At 45.9% G+C, this 13,159-nt stretch overlaps 1 long non-coding RNA gene across 2 annotated transcripts in view; it reads right to left on the bottom strand.

Moving 5' to 3' along the window:
• LOC126955308 (uncharacterized) overlaps window positions 1-13,159 on the bottom strand; it is a 54,534-nt gene that overhangs the window by 22,016 nt on the left and 19,359 nt on the right. The window contains exon 5 of one of the 2 annotated variants that reach the window (XR_007725883.1): window positions 9,377-9,393. The exons of the other annotated variant lie outside the window; for it this stretch is intronic. This is a non-coding gene — a long non-coding RNA (uncharacterized LOC126955308). Of the gene's footprint in view, window positions 1-9,376; window positions 9,394-13,159 lie in introns of those variants that run through there. 2 annotated transcript variants of the gene reach the window in all.

The following is a 13,159-nucleotide window of genomic DNA, read 5'->3' as shown; positions in this document are numbered from 1 at the left end:
AGGGATGGCCCCAGAAGGGGACTCTACAGCTTGTTGCCATACAGCCAGAGAGGGGCATTAATTAACAACACCTGCTTGGAATAATGCACAGGACATGCCTGGCTTCAGCTTTAAACTCTTAGTGTCTGCATCCTTGTGCTCCTTCTATTTATCCTCCAAATACCATACACGTAGGCTCAGGGGACAACTGGATGGTACACTCAAATGATGACAAAACCACTGAGATTCACAGAAATTAATAATTTGCCTTTCTAGTCAATGTGGAAATCTGTCAGCACTCTATTGGCAATTTCCATCAGCTCTCTTTCAAGCTTTGTCTCAATTTATCCCAGATCTCAGAGCTCCTCACCACCTCCATTGCCAATGTGTAATCAAGCCGTAATCGTCTCTTCTTGATTACTGCCGCAGCCTTCTAACCGGTCTCCTTGCTTCAACTCTTGCCCCTCTGCACTCCATTCTCCACAGTGTGATCTTTTAAAAGTGCAAATCATATCCTGTCACTACCTTTAACACTGCACTTACAAAAATAACATCCAGATTCTTTACTATGGCCTACAAGGACCTAAGGGATATGGGTCCTGCATGCTCCCCTTCTCTCACTTAATACCATCTCCACCACCCCACCCTTTGTCCCCACTTTATTTATTTATTTATTTTTTTCTGTTCTGGACTCTACCAACCTTATTCTGGCTACAGGCCCTTTGCACTGGCTATTCCCTTAGTCTGAAGCACTTCTACCCGAGAACTTCCCATGGCTGGCTCCCTTCATCACCCAGGTCTCATCTCTGATGTTTTTTTTTTAGAGATGTCTTCCCTGACATTTTAACTAAAGGCAAAACTATCTGTTCCCCATCTCCCCCACATATTCCACACTAATTTCTTCACAACATTACGATCTGAAATTATTATATTGACATACCTGTCTGCATTTTTATCATGTTCCCTCCCCCAGCAGGAGGTAAGCTTCATTAGGACAAGGATCTTAGGTGACTAGTCTTGTTCACTATTGTGTCCTTAGCACCTAGCACATAGCAAGTGCCCAATGAATGGATATTAACTCTACTAATAAAGGAGCAGAGAGGCCAGGCACGGTGGCTCATGCCTATAATCCCAGCACTTTGGGAGGCCAAGGAGGGCGGATCACCTGAGTTTGGGAGTTCGAGACCAGCCTGACCAACATGGAGAAACTCCGTCTCTACTAAAAATACAAAATTAGCCAGGCGTGGTGGCACATGCCTGTAATCCCAGCTACTCAGGAGGCTGAGGCAGGAGAACCGCTTGAACCCAGGAGGCAGAGGTTGCAGTGAGCTAAAATTGCACCATTGCACTCCAGCCTGGGCAACAAGAGTAAAACTCGGTCTCAAAAAAAAAAAAAAAAAAAAAAAAAAGGCCGGGTGCGGTGGCTCAAGCCTGTAATCCCAGCACTTTGGGAGGCCGAGATGGGCGGATCACAAGGTCAGGAGATCGAGACCATCCTGGCTAACATGGTGAAACCCTGTCTCTACTAAAAAATACAAAAAACTAGCCGGGCGAGGTGGCGGGCGCCTGTAGTCCAAGCTACTCGGGAGGCTGAGGCAGGAGAATGGCGTGAACCCGGGAGGCGGAGCTTGCAGTGAGATGAGATCTGGCCACTGCACTCCAGCCTGGGTGACAGAGCGAGACTCCGTCTCAAAAAAAAAAAAAAAAAAAAAAAAGGTAAAGGAAAAAAAATCTAGCCAAGATTTTTAATTATAGAAATCTGTTAATGTAAAATTTATAGTATCAGCTTTATGTTTTCTATCAGATGCTATGCAGAGGCCAAAAGTGGTGGTTTATGCTTATAATCCCAATTCTTGGGGAGGTTGAGCTGGAGGACTGGTTGAGCCCAGGAGCTCGAGATCAGCCTGGGCAACATAGCAAGGCCCCATCTCTACAAAAAACTATACCTTAGCTGGGCATGGTGGGGCCCTGCCTTTAGTCTCAGCTACTCAGGATGCTGAGGTAGGAGGACCACTTCAGCCCAGGAGTTTGAGGCTGTGCTGAGCCACGATTGTGCCACTGTGATCCATCCTGGGTGACAGAGCAAGACCCTGTCTCAAAAAAAAAAAAAAAAAAGCTGCCCATTAGGTCCAAGTTGTACTTGAAGTTGTTAGTTTATGAAATTGAGGCTTGCCATGAAGGTAGTTATACTAAACAAGTATCTTGTATTACCTTGATAAGATTATTACACTTTTTTCTGCTTATTAATGTTGCAACATTTATGTTAGGAATGCTTTGGTTATAAATAGCAACATATCTGACTATAATTTACATTGGTAGAGCTGTTCTGGCCCCTTATACTATGTAACAAAACACTCACATATTTGTGGCTTAAAACAATATTCATTTTGCTTCCAAATCTGCAATTTGGGCAGGGTTCAGCAGGGGCAGCTCATCTGCGCTCCACTTGGCTTCAGCTGGGAATGGGCTGCAATCATCTGAAGGCTGTTCACCTGCTTACTTGGTGCCTGAGTAGATTCAAATGTCTGGGGGCTAGAACAGCTGGGACCCCTTGGGCATTTATCCCTTTGAGTTTCCTCCATGTGATTGCTCTAGCATGCTGCTATCTTCCGTTTGTTAGAAGGAACAAGCTCAAGCTGATCCATAATTAAGGGAAAAAGAATTAGACTTTTCCTTTTGATGGGAAGAGAGTCAAATAACTTGTGAATCTATTTTTCTTGCATAAGAAAAAGTACAAAGAGCAATATCCCAAGGCTATGGCAATGGCTCAACAATGTTATTAAGAACCCAGACAGTACTGGGCACGGTGGCTCACGCCTGTAATTCCAACACTTTGGGAGGCCAAGGTAGGAGGATTACTTGAGGTCAGGAGTTCGAGACCAGCCTGGGCAACATAGGGAGACCTCTGTCTCTACTAAACTCTTTTTTTTTAATTAGTGTGGTAGTGCATGTCTGTATTCCCAGCTACTTGGGAGGCTGAGGTGGGAGGATCACTTGAGCCAAGGAGGTTGGGGCTGCAGTGAGCTATAATCACATCACTATATTTTAGCCTGGATGACAGAGCAAGATCCTGTCCCTAAAAAAACCAAATCAAACAAAAAACAGCCCAGTCTCATGCAGTGGCTCACACTTGTAACCCTAGCAGTTTTGAGAGGCTGAGGCCTGAGGCTAGGAGTTTGAGACCAGCCTGGGCAACACAGTGAGACCACTGCCTCAAAAAAAACAAAACAAAACAAAACAAAAACCCAAGCACTTTTGACCCTTTTCAGCATCTTCAGGGTCTTGGCTTATCATGTTATGTTCATATAATGGAATGGCTTCTGCGTCTCCAGTCATCACACCTGTATTTTAGGCAGAATGTCATTTATTCTCCACCCGTGCCCCTATATAACCATGCAGCTGAATTCCTCTTAGATTAAATTGCCCCAAATTGCATTGCATGGCTCTGTCATGAGCTCAGTAGAGCTGGAAGAGAGCTGAGCTGTCAGGTGTTAGAGTAGCCACTTGAAGCTACAACAAGCCCAAATGGAAGTAATAGCGTAGACTTTAATCCCTCACTGCAGTAGTATAAGCAAGAGGCTAACACTGGAGGCAGTGCTGAGCTCCCCTGCTTCATTTTCCCCTTAGAATGATGCACCCATACAGTTGAGGGTCAGGGGGATCAGCAGAGCTATGGGGGTCGTCTCACTGTTGAGGGGACCCCAAACCAAAGGCTCCCTGAAGGGTTGTAGACCAGGGGCTGGGGACTTGGGTAGTGAGAGGGGAAAAAGTTGAGAGTATAAAAGTACTGAGTCAGAGTGAAGAAAAGTATCTTTCCTTAAGGGTCCCTGAGCCCTCTGAACGGAGCACCTGGACTAGGAATGCAGATCCACAAAAGGGCAGGAGCAGCCAGAGGAGCCTGACCCCTTGCCGGAGACCCTTGGAGGTGGCACTGGCTGTGCAGCCTTCCCATGAGGCCTGACGGGTAATGCCTTTGGAATAGCACTCGGTCAGGCCTGAAAAAAATCACACATGATTTGGTTTCTTTGTTGTTGTTTTGTTTTTGTTCTTGTTTTTTTGAGATGGAGTCTCGTTCTGTCACCCAGGCTGGAGTGCAGTGGCACGATCTTGGCTCACTGCAACCTCCGCCTCCTGGGTTCAAGTGATTCTTCTGCCTCAGCCTCCCGAGTAGCTGGGACTACAGGCGCCCGTACCACGCCCAGCTGATTTTTGTATTTTTAGTAGAGATTGGGTTTCACCATATTGGCCAGGCTGGTCTCAAACTCCTGACCTCAGGTGATCCACCTGCCTCAGCCTCCCAAAGTGCTGGGATTACGGGCGTGAGCCACCGTGCCCAGCCGTACTTGGGTTTTTAAGCAGGAACCTGACTCCTCGGGTTCCACCTAGCCACGGGCAATTGGGGAAGTTGAAAATTTCTCTCTTTAGCCTCGACAACAGAGAAAGACAAGGGCAGAGGTGACCAGCAATGCCTGCTGAGTGAACAGATGGACATTATCTGCCAGGCAGCATAAATTCCCAGAAAGAATGCTCAATTTCAATGTTTGATGATTCAACTATACATTTTAAAACATATTGTATGTTATATATGTAGCAGACATCAAATAAGAGAAAATGTGAGTTTGAGCAGAGAAATGTCAGGGAAAAAAATTGGGGAGGGAGGAAATGAGAGGAATGGGTGGGGACAAAGACGGATCCTCTGAAGTCCACAAGGGCAGGAGGTGAGTCGAACACCTGGGACTTTAGTTTCACAAACCCAAGTTAGATTGGTTTTGGTTTCATGTGACTTGCATGGTGAGACAGGCCCTCCTGTGTCCTGTTCCTTCTGCATCTGCCACCCACTGTGCCTTGCCTCACAGCATCGCAAAATTGGTGTAGTTTCTTTCTGGCAGTAGCAGGATAACTCTTTTGTCAGCATTAAAAATTTATAATCCAGGCCTGGTGCAGTGGCTCATGCCTGTAATCTCAGCACTTTGGGAGACCGAGGTGGGCGGATCACCTGAGGTCAGGAGTTTGAGACCAGCCTAGCCAACATGGTAGAACCCCATCTCTACTAAAAATACAAAAACTAACTGGGCGTGGTGGCATGTGCCTGTAATCCTAGCTACTCGGGAGGCTGAGGCAGGAGAATCACTTGAACCCGGGAGGTGGAGGTTGCAGTGAGCCGAGATTGTGCCATCGTACTCCAGCCTGGGTGACAGAGTGAGGCCCTGTCTCAAGAAAAACTAAAAAAGATTTATAATCCAAAATGAGTCCTGCAGTTTTCCAGGCTCCTCTTCAAGCAGAAAGTTCTGCAAATGAACACCCCTAGCCCCACATGTTTATTTACCATCTTCTCTGTTAGGCTTTAGCAGCTGTAGGATTGTGCTCATATAAAAAAGAAAATAAAGAAAAAAAGTCTTCCTCCTAAATTCATTTCTTTAACGTTTAATTTTTTTCCTGCCAAAGTCAGAGATGAATTAGCAATTACTTGGGAGCCAATTAAAATTCATAGTAAGCTATTCTCTGACCCTTGGGTCAGAAACAAATTTCCTATAAACCTTAGGAGGGTATCTCTCCTGGGTTTTTTGAGGGTGAGAAAAATTCATATCCTGCGCTCCAGTTCTCATTCCTCATACAGAGCGGTGGCCAGCATGTTCCCGAGACATTGTTTGTGCAACCCAGAGACAGCTCTTAATTCCCTGCTCAGTTATTTCTCTGTGATTTGGAGAGAAGATGTGGCTACAGCTGCCAGTGACTCTCAGCTCCAATTCTATGCAAGTTGTGGATCAAGAAGACGCAACTGAAGAGAGGGAAAGATTCTCTGTTTTCCACAGTTCTGAGATGTGATGGTTCTACAGAGCTGAGAAGAGAGCTGAGTAGAAAGCTAGCATTACCAGGTGTTTCACAGGTGTCAAAAACATGCTCAAGTTGAAGGGTGTCTTCTTTTCCATGAGGCAATGATAGAACTGTATGGTGTAGGATCTGTGAGTGACTCTATACAAATAGAACAGTCTATGTCACAATGTTTAGAACTTCCCACCCCAGCAGAATTAGAAAACTCTCAGATGCCTGGTAGTTGACAAATCCTTTTTGTTGGTGAGAAAAAACAACCTTTGACTTGGAGTCATTAAAAGGATTGGATCCATGCGAAGAAAGACAGTCTCTTTCTGTCTATATTTATATAAGAGCAAACGCTTTCCAGCATGGAACATCTGAAGATCATATGCCATCTCTGATACTGTGCTGTCAAAGGGACAGGGGAAAAAAAAAGATTTATATAAAAAGAAATGCAAATATAACTAGCTAGTTAGCCAAGAGGGCAAAAGGAGGGAAGGCTTACATTAACCTGATCTTCACAGTCGCTAAAAACCTGACAAGGGAAATATGAATTTTAACTAGCTGCCAAGCAATTGGTTATTCATGCATGACATGAAAAGCAGGGGAAACTTTAATTTTCTCCTTGTCAGTTTTAAACAGAGAGGCTGTCAATTCAGCAAGTGCTGCTACCAACCATATTACAGAAGGGCACCATCCTACCGACATCTAGTCTCAATATGACATCAGGCCCAAGACTGCAGCACCATTACCCTTTCATCACACTGCAAACAGCCCTGCCCCTGTTATGTGCTCGCTCCTTCCTTCCTTCCTTCCTTCCTTCCTGCCTGCCTGCCTGCCTGCCTTCCTTCCTTCCTTCCTTCCTTCCTTCCTTCCTTCCTTCCTTCCTTCCTTCCTTCCTTCCCTCCTTCCCTCCTTCCCTCCTTCCTTCCTTCCCTCCCTCCCTCCCTCCTTCCCTCCTTCCCTTCCTTCCTTCCTTCCTTCCTTCCTTCCTTCCTTCCTTCCTTCCTTCCTTCCCTCCTTCCTTCCCTCCTTCTTTTCTTTCTTTCTTTCTCTCTCTCTCTTTCTTTCTTTTTCTTTCTTTCTTTTTTTCTTTTTTTTTTTTGAGCTGGAGTCTCACTCTGTCACCAGGCTGGAGTGCAGTGGTACAATCTCAGCTCACTGCAACCTCCGCCTCCCGGGTTCAAGTGATTCTCCCATCTCGGCCTCCCAAATAGCTGGGATTACAGGTACTCGCCATCATGCCCGGCTAATTTTTGTATTTTAGTAGAGACGGGGTTTCACCATGTTGGCCAGGCTGGTCTTGAACTCCTGACCTCAGGTGATCCGCCTGCCTCGGGCTCCCAAAGTGCTGGGATTACAGGTGTGAGCCACCGCACCCGGCCTATGAGCTGTTTCTTTTACTGGATGGCACTATGTTCCCTGAGCTCTGCTATCACCCTGCATTTCCAGTAAGGAAACAAGCAGCTGCTATGAACCCCTCTTCCTGGGTCATTGTCTGGCACCATCAATGGGATTCTTTGGTCACATGTGATTTTTCCAGTCACTGGTCTGGTGTTAATTTAGTGAGAGTCAATTTAACAACAACAAAAAAAATTAAGCACTTTGTTAATACTAGGTTCTAGGGCTCTGTGTCAAGTACCAGGTTTTCAAATATGATTTTAAAAAGTGCTGTCATGCCCTTTTTAAAAGTGGTGGCTCACACCTGTAATCCCAGCACTCTGGGCAGCTGAGGTGGGAAGATTGCTTGAGCCCAGGAGTTCAAGACTAGCCTGGACAACATAGCGAGACCCTGTCTCTTAAAATAAAAATAAAATAAAATAAAATAGAGTACTATCATATGCTATGGGTGGGCTGTAAAAAAAATAAATAAATAAAGTGCCGTCAAACCATTGGCAATCTGGTAATTGTTATAGACATCCCCAGAAAACCTTTGGGTGTTTAGTAAGTGTGATACATATTAATTCACTCAACAAATATTTATTGCTATAAATTGCTATAATTTTCCTGCTATGAAGAATAAGAAATATGCTAAGGAGATAAGGAGATGCCTTGGGGAAGGTCCAGAACTGCTGCAGAAAGACTGGCCAGGAAGGACCTCCCTGGGAAGGTATTTGAACAAAGCTCTGCATAATGAGGAGCCAGGCGAGAAAAGATAAGGCAGGAAAGAGTTTCAGGTCAACTCCAAGGCCAGGACCAGCTTCCAGAGAAGTCAGAGATACAACCAGGGGCCAGACTCCAGGGCTGCGTAGATGCTGGTAAGAAGATGGAATTTTATTCCAATTGCAACAGGAAGCCGGTGGAGGGTTGATAAAATGCTTTGGCTGCTGTGCAGAGCAAGAGTGGAAAGCAAGGATTTCAGTTTAAAGGCTTTGCAGCCACCCAGGCAAGCCGGGATATTGTTCACTACAAAAATGAACACTCTGTCCTATCAGGTTCATACTGACAATCTGATTGAGCCTTACATGAATTAAATGGCTAGTGTGTGTTTGGCTAGATGATTTTCAGTCTAAATTAGATCATTATGTCCTTAGAATATCAAGGTCCCACTGACCTATTGTTGAGAACTCTTGAAGCATCTGCTCTGATCTAGCTACTCTGAATGTACCCCTTTGGAAACAACGTCAGGTATTTGAGAAATATCTGACTAGGGCCAGAATCGGAGGCCTATGAAACGGAAGAATTCACTGGTAAAGAAATAGTACTTAGTTCACATCCTTGTTCATAGCTGTATCCCCAGCCCTCAGCATAGAGGCTGACACACAAATATTTGTTGAAGGCGTTAATATATGAGCCTAGTAAGAGTTCAAGAAATGCTACAGTAAAATTTTAGTAGCTCAGCACCCCAACCAGCTGAGCTAAGTAGCGTTGGACACTAGCCGTGGTGTTTGAAGACTGTTTTTTCAGAAGGATGGGAATGGACCCATATCTCCTCCAAGCTTGGCATGCCCACATCCAAGCTTTATTGCTGCTGAAAGCCTCCTGCACTGCCTGACCATGGACAGTCCCATCTCTAGCTAGCCCCCAGCCTCCACCCATGAAACCCTCATCCTCCAGAGAGACTCTGACCAGCTGCTGGCTCACACCCAGTGGCCCCTCTGCGGGCGCCTGGCCCCTCACTCGGCTTCCCAGCTGCCTCTTCCTCTGCCCCCCTTCCCACCCTGCACCAAAACAGGGGCGCCTTTTGTGGGAGCAATCAAGCCCTAAATCACTATTTATATTTCTTGGAGTAAACTTAACGCTGAGAAAGGGTTCTGGAATGACTGCCCTGGGGACTGAAGCCCATCTGGAAACATGAATAATGTGAAATGTATCCCTCCATGGAGCCCCCACAAGACCAATTACATTATCATCCTTTCCGAGAATTTCTGCCAATTTTTTATGGGGTCACCAGAAAGTTACATCTTAAGTGAAAACTGCACAGATTTATATAGGGGGTAGTTAACTGGTGGAGTGAAGTATGTGGAAGTAAACTGCAGGAAACTGTGATACTCCACAGATGGAAATGTGTGTCGATTTGGCTCTTCACTTCAGGAAGTGGAATGGATCCATTCCGCCGTTTACTGAATGACTACTGTGTGCCACGCACTCTTCTAGGCACTGGGAAGAAAGCAATAAACGACATTAATGTTGCCCTCATGGAGCTGACATTTTAATATGCTTGGAAGATGGGTTATGAAAGGCTCACTGTAAAATGGCGCCCAAAGTCAACATATAACTTTTAGTCCTGTCTGTGGTACAGTACCACCGAACAATGTGAAGAAACTGAGTTTCTTGCTTCATCATAGCTGAGAGTGAGATAGGTGTGCTGCCCTTTCTCAAGAATGTGGGGTGGAATCAATTCATTGTTTGAAAACCCAGAATAATAAGAGATTTGGCATTTATGTGTTCACGCATACTTCTCTCCTCAAGCTACAAAGTTCAACCAAGAGGTATTTGGCAGAAGGCCTTTTGCTAAAGCAATCACCTGACAATGTGAGTGGGGATGTGAGCCAGCCAGGTTCTACCTCCACCGAAGAGGTTTGATTAGGTGATGAGCACACATTATTCACAAAATTGCAGAGCGGCTGTAATTCACCACATCATGACTGGAAACGATCTGCCTCCGAGGAGCAATGTCAATGAAGGGCCATCTTCCCTAGTGTCAGTAGTTCTTAAACTTTAGTTTCCAAGGAAGCACTGCATGTGTCTGTAAAAGAAAGATCCCCGCTTCTCCCCTAACAATTCAGAATGAGAAGGTCTGGGAAAGGGTCCAGGAATTCATATTTTACCACTATCCCTGCTCATTGGGCTGCAGGTGGCTCTACACTCAGAGAACCCCCACACTGTGTTCACCATAAGACAGAGGATTCAGACCTCCAATTCCCCTCACCCAGACGCAAGAGCATCTTGGCTAAAACCTCTTTTTTGGAAGGGAAGGAGAAAGGGAAGCCGGTTGGAACAGTTTCCTTTACTGATTATAGCTTACTCCTTTCTCTCGTGCATTCAGCACATGGAGTTTGGCAACTACAATGCACAAGGTACAGCCTACCCGCTAGAGCGAGGATGTTCCAGTAATGAACTGATGCTTCGCAGCCCCTGCCCCCTGGAGCGGAAGCAGATTGTTATGGATGAGGGAATGGAATTAACGGCGCCTGAGCCGGCCGGCACTGCACCGTGCGAAGTGCCCTCTCAAACACCCTCTCATTTAATCTTCCCAAGTTCTGCTCCTCATTTCCTTCAAGTCTTTACTGAACCATCTCCTTTGCAGTGAAACTTTGTGGGATCACCCTAAAGCAAACTCAATGCATCAAAAGCTGGACTCCTAATAGTTCCCCCAACCTTTTCCTCCCAGAGTCTTCCCCGCCTCAGTAAAGAGCTATTTCATTCTCCCAGTTGCTCAAGCCAAAAATGGAATCAATTTAGTTCTTCTGCACCCCGTATCTGATCACCACAAGTCCTGTTAGCCCTGCCTTTAAAATATATCCAGAACCCTGCCAGCTCCCCGTCCTCTGTTGCCATCACGCTTGTCCACACCCACCTTACCCCTTGTCTGGGTGATTGCAGTGGTCTCCCAGCTGCCCTGCCAGCGTCTGCCCTGGTCCGCCTTCTTGACTATTCTTGACACAGCACCAGCATGATCTTGTTAAAATACAAATCAGATCGGGCCGCTCCTCTACTCCAAACTAGGTTTCCTTGTCTCTCCAAGTAAAAGCCAAAGTCCTTACAATAACCCACAGGGCCCTGACCTGCCTCGCCCTCCCCTATCTGCCTCTTTCTGCTCTCGCCTCACTCGCTCCTCCCGCCCACACCACGCAGTCCCACTGTGGCATGTTTGCACTTGCTGTTCCCGGAATTCTCTTCCTCCATTTGCTCACATGGCTGGCCTAGATCCTGCCATACCTTTTCATAACTACTGCTTTCTCAGTCGGGTTAGCTGGCCTCCCTGTTGAATGTTGGAACTCATCTATTTTTCCTATCCATCTTTCTATTTTACATTAACATCTCCATATTTTTCTTTTTCTTAATTTTTATTCATTTTATTTTATTTTTTGAGACGGAGTTTCACCCTTGTCGCCCAGGATGGAGTGCAGTGGTGCATTCTTGGCTCACCGCAACCTCTGCCTCCCAGGTTCAAGCGATTCTCCTGCCTCAGCTTCCTGAGTAGCTGGAACTACAGGTGTGTGCCACCATGCCCAGCTAATTTTTGTATGTTTAGTACAGTTGGGGTCTCACCATGTTGGCCAGGCTGGTCTCAAACTCCTGACCTCAAGATCCACCCACCTCAGCCTCCCAAAGTTCTGGGATTACAGGTGTGAGCCACTGCACCAGGTTTTTTTTTTTTTTTTTTGAGATGGAGTCTTGCTCTGTTGCCCAGGCTGGAGTGCAATGACACAATCTCAGCCCATTGCAATCTCTGCCTGCTGGGTTCAAGTGATTCTCCTGCCTCAGCCTCCTGAGTAGCTGGGATTGCAGGCATTGTGCCACCACACCTGACTAATTTTTGTATTTTTAGTAGAGATGGGGTTTCACCATGTTGGCCAGGCTAGTCTCAAACTCCTGACCTCAGGTGATCCGCCTGCCTCAGCCTCCCAAAGTGCTGGGATTACAGGCATGAGCCACTGCTCCTGGCTACATCTCCATATTTTTCTATTTTTATTTTGCTTCTTGTCTCTCCTTCCCGTCAGAATGTAAGCTCCATAAAGGCAAAGATTATTGTCCGTTGTTACCTGCTATATGCCCAGGGCCTAGAACAGGGCGTGGCATGTAGCAGACCTTCAATACTATTTGTTGGAATAAATGAATGAGTTAAATAATAAACAAATGAATAAAGTTTCAATTCTCCCCTACTCTCTATCTCCCTTCTCTGATGTATTTTTCCCATAGAATCCATCGCCCTCCAATATACTCCATAATGTACATATTTATCTTATTTACTGTCACCTTTTCCTTACTAGAATGTAAACACCATAAGAGCCAGGATTTCTATCCTAAAGTGTATCCTTATCACCGAGAAGAGTATGTGGTTCTTGTGCTTAATATTTATTGAATGAATACACTCTGTAATATAAGAGTACTTCGGCTGGGCACAGTGGCTCATGCCTGTAATCCCAGCACTTTGGGAGGCTAAGGTAGGAAGATCGCTTGAGCCCAGAGGTTCGAGACCAGCCTGGGCAACATAGTGAGACCCTGTCCCTACAAAAAAAAAATTGTCTTTTAATTAGCTTGGTATAGTGGTGCACGCCTGTAGTCCTAGCTACTCAGGAGGCTAAGGCGGAAGGATAGCTTGGGCCCAGGAAGTCGAGGCTGCAGTGAGCTGTGATCGTGCCACTGCACTCCAGCCCGAACAACTGAGGGAGACCCTGTTAAAAAAAAAAAAAAAAGAGTATTTTTACAGATTAAGAGATTGACTCGTAATAAGAATTAGCAAATTTTGCATGGTCATGTACACAACTATCATGTAGTAGAGGCAGGGTTAGGATTTGGCTCTGGATGACTTTAAGTCTGTGTTCTCACAGTACCACTGGTCTGGTCAAGAAGGCATTTGAGGCTGGTCGCAGTGGCTCACGCCTGTAATCCCAACACTTTGAGAGGCCCAGGCAGCCGGGTCACCTAAGGTCAGGAGTTCAAGACCAGCCTGGCCAACATGGTGAAACCCTGTCTGTGCTAAAAATTACAAAAATTAGCCGGGCATGATGATGGGCACCTGTAATCCCAGCTACTCAGGAGACTGAGGCAGGAGAATCGCTTGAACCCAGGAAGCGGAGGTTGCAGTGAGCCGAGATGGTGCCACTGCACTGCAGCCTGGGTGACAAAGCGAGACTCCATCTCAAAAAAAAAAAAAAAAAGGCATTTGAGGTGGGCATTAAAGGACGGATAGGGGCTG

The sequence above is a fragment of the Macaca thibetana genome, chromosome 5 (genome assembly GCF_024542745.1).
Source record: "Macaca thibetana thibetana isolate TM-01 chromosome 5, ASM2454274v1, whole genome shotgun sequence".
In the NCBI taxonomy this organism is placed as follows: domain Eukaryota; kingdom Metazoa; phylum Chordata; class Mammalia; order Primates; family Cercopithecidae; genus Macaca; species Macaca thibetana.
Note: the sequence above shows the minus strand (reverse complement) of the source record. Positions and strands in the feature narration are given on the sequence as shown.